The following is a 7591-nucleotide window of genomic DNA, read 5'->3' on the forward strand; positions in this document are numbered from 1 at the left end:
GGCGCACTCTTGTAATCCCCGCATTCGGGAGGCTGAGAGAGGAAGATCCCGGTTCGTGGACAACCTCAGCTACTTAGTGAGGCCCTCTGCAACTCAGTGAGACCCAGCTTCAAAATAAAGAATAAAAAATATAGAGCTGGGGGTGTAGCTCAAAGGTAGAATGCCCCTGGGTTCCATCCCCAGTACCACAACAAATAAATAAATAAATAAATAAATAAATAAGTAAATAAGGCTAAGGGTATACGTTGGAGGTAGAAAGCCCCTGGGTTCAATCCCCAGCATGGTGGTGCACATCTGTTACCCCAATGCTTGAGAGGCTGAGACAGGAGGATCGCAGGTTCAAGGCCAGTCTCAGCAACTTAGGAAGACTCTCAGAAACCTAGCAAAACCGTTTCAAAATAAAGTAGTAAAATAGAGCTGGGGAGGTATAATTTCCCTGAGTTCAATTCCCAGTACCAAAAACAAACAAAAAAAATCTTAGTATTTACGGTTTGCAAGCCTTTCCCAACTTCCTAGAACAATATTTGAAGAGTACTGTCACTGTCAGTCATGTAGAGATATTTTTTCCTCCTTGGTGCTAGGAGAAGCATCATCATTATTATTATTATTATTATTATTATTATTATTATTATTATTTGCAGTACTGGCATGAAACCCAGGGGAATTCTACCTCCAAGCTACACCTCCAGCCCTATTTTTTAATCTTTATTTTGAAACAGGGTCTCACTGAGTTGCAAAGGGCCTCACTAAGTAGTTGAGGATGTCCTTGAACTGTGATCTTCCTGTCTCAGCCCCCCAAATGCTAGGATTACAACTGTGTGCCACCATGCCCGGCTTAATTATTATTATTATTATTTTGAAACAGAGTCTCACTAAGTGGCTGAGGCTGGCCCCAAACCTGTAATCCTCTTGTCTCCACCATCCAAGTACTGGGATTGCAGGCACGCACACCACTCGAGGCTTTGTATAGAAATTTAAAGACAGGCTGAGCCGGGCGTGGAGGCCCACGCTTGTCATCCCCGCGCTTGGGAGGCGGAGACAGGAGGATGGCGCAGGTTCAAAGCCAGCCACGCTGGCTTAAGAGACCCTGTTTCCAAATAAAATATAAAATAGGTCTGGGAGTGTAGCCTGGAGGTAGAATGGCTTCTAGGAACCCCAGTACCAACAAAAAATAAAAAAGACAGGCTGAGAGGTTTGTGTAAGTGTAGAAAGGGTTATCTCTTTTGTGCATTATTTGGGAATTACATAAACGCTGATACACTTTCACTGCAAGGTGAATAGGTGAAATCCTCTTCAACCTCTGTTTGCGTTTTAGATTTTTCTCACTCTTCCAGTCTTTCTTTTAGAGAAGTTGTCAGTCACGCCCCCACTGAGACTGTCATGTGTCTATTTCATCTTTTGGATAAAGACCTTATTTGCACTAGTGGGGGGTGAGGGGGAAACACCAAAAATACTGTGATGAGTTCCAAACTGATAGATTATGAATATGTTAGAATCTTAGAGTTAACGAGAGGGGTAAATGTGTGAACTGAAGGCAAAAATATGGAGAAAACATCTCGAGTCCCTAAGTTAGATGAATGCCCATCTCTCTTATCCTGAGCGTGGAGAACAGGATTAATGGCATCGGGGCAGTGATGGATTACTCTGCAGAATTAAGGCTTCTCGTTTCATTAAATGAACTCTCTGCCGTACGCTTTCATTTCTGGGCTTAGGAAACTGTCACTTTTCCGGATATAACCAGAAGTTACCTAGGAGCCTTGGAGGGGACTCGGTGATAGCCAGATAGCGAACTGGAAGAAGAAAGATCGTTTTGTTCATTTAAGGTAATTTGGGAGGATCTGCATACAAATCAGGAAAACAGAATTCACTAAAATAAAAATTCTGGTCACCAGATAGTATGCCGCTTTTTAAATAATATTTTGAGGTCTGTCTCTATCTATAAGGGGGTGGGGAAACTGGGAACTAAACTCAGGGTCATTCTACCTCTGAGCTATGCACCCAGACCCTTTTATTTTTATTTTGAAACACAGTCCTGTTACATTGCTACAGTCTCACTATGTAGCTGAAGCCATCCTCGAATTTGAGATCCTCCTGTCTCAGCCTCCCAAGTACTGAGATTAAAGATTTTCACCAGCCGGGCGTGGTGGCGCACACTTGTAATCCCCGCGCTTGGGAGGCGGAGACAGGAGGATCGCACAGGTTCGAAGCCAGCCGCGCTGGCTTAAGAGACCCCGTTTCCAAATTAAAAATATAAAAAAAAATAGGTCTGGGAGTGTAGTCCAGAGATATAAGGGTTTCCAGGAACCCCAGTACCACCAAAAAAAAAAAAAAAGATGTGCACCACCGTGCCCAGCTCAAAATATTTTTTGAGTTGGCAGTATATTAGTAACTTGAATAGTAATATATATATATATATATATATATATATATATATATAGCTAATACCTGCTATATATAATATGTATTACTTTTTGAAAAAAATTATTTTACTTTTGTGTGCACTTTGATTTTTTTTAATTTTTTTTTATTGGTGGGTCAAATTCTGAACTGCTTAGAAACCCGGCCAGCAATCCAGGCAACGGAGACCCAGACCAGAAAGCCCAGAGCCGCAGCTGAAGTGGTCCTTTTCTTGCAGGTGCAAAGCAAAGCCCTGGCCCCAGGTCCCAGCACCAAACTCACTGCAGGGTGAGTGCCGGTGGCCAGGGGGCCAAGCGGTATTTACGGTATTTACCCCCGGGCTGCTCCTCTTTAACCTGGGAGTCTGGGCTGGACTGAGGCCCCTGCAGCAGCAACAGAGGGTGGTGGCTGATGGCTAATTGTTTGTTTGCTTTTTCTTGGGAGAGAGGCCTGGTCCTCTAAGTACAGGGAGTTAATTACTTTCCTATTCTCCCTCCGGCCAAAACAAACAGCTTCCAATTACCGCCTCTGATCTCTAATCAGCGACCTAAGAGAGCCTATCTGCGGCACTTGAGAGGTGAATCATGGCCCATTAAGTCAGAATCTCTTCACACTAATAAAATTCCAGAACACAGGGCACAGGCTGCCAGAAGCCTACTATTTATCTTCCAGTGAGATTCCCTGTGCTTTCTTCCTGAGCTCTCCTGAAACACACACATACACACACACACACACACACACACACACACACACACACACACACACACATTTTCTCTTCTCTCTCTCTCTCTCTCTCTCTCTCTCTCTCTCTCTCCACACCCTCTTTGGCACAATGGCCACCACTATTTTTTCTTCTAGCCCTATTCCCCTACACCTCTTTTGAGAAAATAAAGACTAAGCCCCAGGCCTGCTAGTACTTACTTAGCAGACTAAATTGTTTTAAAGCTCTGGGACTCATTCCTCTGTGACCATGACCAGCAGATCCAGGAAGACAAGAGGCAGAAGGACCAGGATTCTCCACTGTGTATGGCTAGCTCAAGACAGGAGGTCCAAAATGGGCGTGATGATGCATGCCTGTAATCCCAAGACTTAAAGGGCTGAGACAGGAGGATCACAGATTTGAGGCCAGCCTAAGCAATTTAGTGAGATCCCTCAGCAACTTAGCAAGACCCTGTTTCAAGAATAGAAATAAAATAGGGCCAGAGATGTAGCTCAGAGGTAGAACGTCCTGAGTTCAACCTCCAGTACCAAAATATAAAAATGTTTGCCAGGTGGGTTGGTGCACACTTATAATCCCAGGACTTGAGAGGCTGAGACAGGAGGATCTCACAGGTTCGAGGCCAGCCTCAGCAACTTAGTAGGGCCCTCTGCAATTTAGTGAGACACTGTTTCCAAATAAAGAATAAAAAATAGGGCTGGGCCAGGCGTGGTGGCGCATGCTTGTAATCCCCGCGCTTGGGAGGCCGAGACAGGAGGATCGCACAGATTTGAAGGCAGACTCAGCTACTTAGTGAGGCTCTTAGCAACTTAGTGAGACCCTGTTTCCAAATAAAATAGAAAATAGGTCTGGGAGTATAGCCCAGAGGTAGAAAGCCCTTGGGTTTCACCCTCAGTACCACCAAAAAAAACAAAAAAAACAAAAAAAACAATAGGGCTGGGAGCACAGCTTGGAGGCAAATGCCCCTGGGTTCAACCCCTAATTCTGAAAAAAAAAAAAATGTAAAAGATGAGGTCCATTCTTACAGAAGACTCGCCAAGGAAGAGATGGGGCTTCTCTTGGGCCTTTTCTTTTCCTGTTTCTTCTATTTTCTGGTGAAGAAAAGAACGTTGCGGTCCAGAGGTGGCTTCCCCAGGGGGTGCGTGGGAACATCCCACCCTTGACTCGCACACGGGATGCTGCAGAGAACCCCCTGTCCTGCAAGCTGAGACCCCCAAGATCCCTGCACCCTGGATGTGCGATAGGTCAGGCTTTCGGGATGGAGGACCCGTGCATCTGCTCCTGGCGCCCTGTGAGAAGGAAGTGCGCTCAAGGGCTCCAGCCCTGCCTCTGCCATATTGGAATTTAAACTCTCTTTTTTTTGTGTGACTGTCTTGAGATCTACTGGAACGCCCAGCGCACAGCAGAGGCTGGCGGCCTCGGCTCACATAGGATTCTCCACTGCGTATGTCCATGGCTGGCATAAGACAGGAGGCCCACGCCGGCGTGGAGCGCAGGGAGCCTTGGGATGGGTACGAGCACTCCGCAGCATCCCGGGGCAGGGCGCTGTCTGTCCTGGACCATGCGTGGATGGAGTCTGGGGGATGGCCACCCAACGTCCACAACTCAGCTCGCAGGGGCGAAGCCGGTGTCCAGCCTTGACTCAGGCAGCTGCTGCGTTTAGTAGGAGAATTTCAATATTATGTTTAGGGGCTGCCCCTCTGCCGTGGGCGAGGGCACCAGGTGCTAGGGAGGGGAGGCATCTGGCTCGGCTCTCTGCCAGGCTGGAGGGAGCAGCGCCTCGGTCCAGCGGCGAGCAGGTGAGCCCAAGGCTGCGGGCACCTGCACATCCCTCCTGCCCTCGCCCTCAGGGCGAGCCCCTTGCCCTGCTTCTAACCTTCCTGACCGGGGTTCTCTCTCCCTCTGGCCATGGCGAGCCTCCTTCCAGCCATAAACGGGGAAATGCAATCGTGCCATGTTGACCATTTACCTGCAGACAGTTACCTGCAGAACCAGTGTCACTCAATACAGAGACGCACCGCACGCTGCTACCCAAGGTTTGCAATTTGAAGTGTTCCTTTGCTGAGAGCAGCATCGCAGAGAGCGCGCGCACACACACACACACACACACACACACACACACTTTATTTATTTGAGGTAGGATGTTTTATATATTTATTTTATAAATATATAAATATATAAATATAAATACATAAATTTATTTTAATATAAATAAATATATTAAAATAAATATATAAATAACATTATATATTTATAAATATAAGCCGGTCGTGGTGGCGTAATCGTGGTGTAATCCCAGCATTCGGGAGGCTGAGACAGGAGGATCACGGTTCGCAGACGGCCTCGGCTACTTAGTGAGGTCCTCTGCAACTCAGTGAGAGCCTGTTTCAAAATAAAGAATACAAAAATAGGGCAGGGGGTATAGCTCGGAGGTTGAATGCCCCTGAGTTCGATCCCCGGACCCACAAAAACCAAAAAACAAAATAAATAAATAAATAAATATTTATTTATACATAAATAAATATATATGTATTTATATATTTATTACTGGGGATGAAACCCAGTGGCATTGTACCTCCAAGCTATACTCCCAGCCCTATTATTTTAGTCTATTTATTTATTTATTTGCAGTGCCAGGGATGGAACCCAGGGGCATTCTACCTCCGAGATACACCCCTAGCCCTATTTTTTAGTCTATTTATTTATTTATTTATTTATTTATGGTACTGAGGATGGAACCCAGGGACCTTCTACCTCCAGGCTACACTCCCAGACCTATTTTGTACTTTATTTGGAAACAGGGCCTCACTAAGTTGCTGAGAGCCTCACTAAGTAGCTGAGGCTGGCTACGAACCTGCGCAATCCTCCTGTCTCAGCCTCCCAAGCGCGGGGATTACAAGCGTGCGCCACCACGCCCAGCTTAGTCTTTTTTTTATTTTTGAAACAGGGCCTCACTGAGTTGCAAAGGGCCTTGCTAAGTACCTGAGGCTGTTCGTGAACCGCAAGCCTCTGGTCTCAGCCTCCCAAATGCTGGGATTCCAAGCATGCGCCACCACGCTCAGCTATATTTGTTATTTTTGGTAACATGGATTGAACCCAGGGGCATTCTACCTCCAACCTATGCTCCCATCTTTTTTTTTTTTTAAATTTTGAAACAGGATCTCGCTAAGTTGCTGAAGCTGACCTCATATATACAATCCTCCCGAGTACAGAGGTTATAAGCGTGCATCACCATGCCCGGCTTGGTAGCACATTTGAAACTTGATAATACGTCACAAAAGAGAGAGGTGGGAGAAAAATATTTCATATTTTTCTTCCTTGAATACACTTTTTCCCTTTACTCCCTGAATACCTTGCATTTTTATTATGCACCAAGTTGATTAACTCACTTCAGTCCTGAGGTAAGTTAATCAGCTAATCAATAAGGTCCTCAAAAATAGCTGGGTGTGATGGCACACACCTGTGATCCCAGTTCTTGGGAAGTAGAGACAGGAGGATTGAAGGTTACAGGCCAGCCTCAGCAACTTAGTGAGACCTGTTTCAAGATAAATGAATAAATGGATAAATAAATAAGGCTGGGCGAGGTGGCGCACGCTTGTAATCCCAGCATTTGGGAGGCTGACACAGGAGGATCATGGGTTGAGGCCAGCCCCAGCTACTTAGTTAGGCCCTTTGCAACTCAGACCCTGATTCAAAATAAAGAATAAAAAATAGGGCTGGGGGTGTAGCTCAGAGGTAGAATGCCCCTGGTTCCATCCCCAGTACCACAAAAAAGTAAATAAATAAATAAATAAATAAATAAATAAATAAATAAATAGGGCTGGGAGTGTATCTTGGAACTTGGAAGTATAACACTCCTGGGTTCAATTCCTAGTACCAAAAAAAAAAAAAAATTCCTCTAATAGTCCTATAAAAGCCCTATAAAACTACCAAAATCAGAAATCTGGCCCTGCTCTGAATCCCAAATCCACTAGTAACTGTGCGACTACTCAATCTTCTCATATCTATTATAAGATTTAAAAAAAAAAAGCATAAACGCCTGCTCCCCACGGGCCTGGTGAAACAGAAAGAGCACCTGTGTCCGGCTGGTATTTTAGGTTCTAATTTCGCCTTGCAGAGCAACTGGCCATCTATCACCACTGACCCCATGACTTAGATAAATCCCACTGACCATTTGGATAAAGGCGCAGGACACTCCAGGAAGGCGGTGGTCTGCCCGCCGGAGCCGTCTCCGAGGCTCCTCCTGAGGTGCACCTGCTGGCCGCCTCGCCCCCCAGCAAAGGCTCGGCTTCCCACCCACCTCACTCGGCAGATGTGAGCCACACACACACGCATTTTTTTTTTAATTTGGGCACTTGAAGTGGCATTGTGCCAGATGCTCCATTCAATGTATCACCCACCGCCTAGATGCTGATTATTCAAGGTGTGCCCCACACCCGCGACTTCTTTTTTCTGGACCGAGGGGCTGCATCTGCC

This window comes from Muscardinus avellanarius, assembly GCF_963383645.1.
Source record: "Muscardinus avellanarius genome assembly, chromosome: X".
Lineage (NCBI taxonomy): Eukaryota > Metazoa > Chordata > Mammalia > Rodentia > Gliridae > Muscardinus > Muscardinus avellanarius.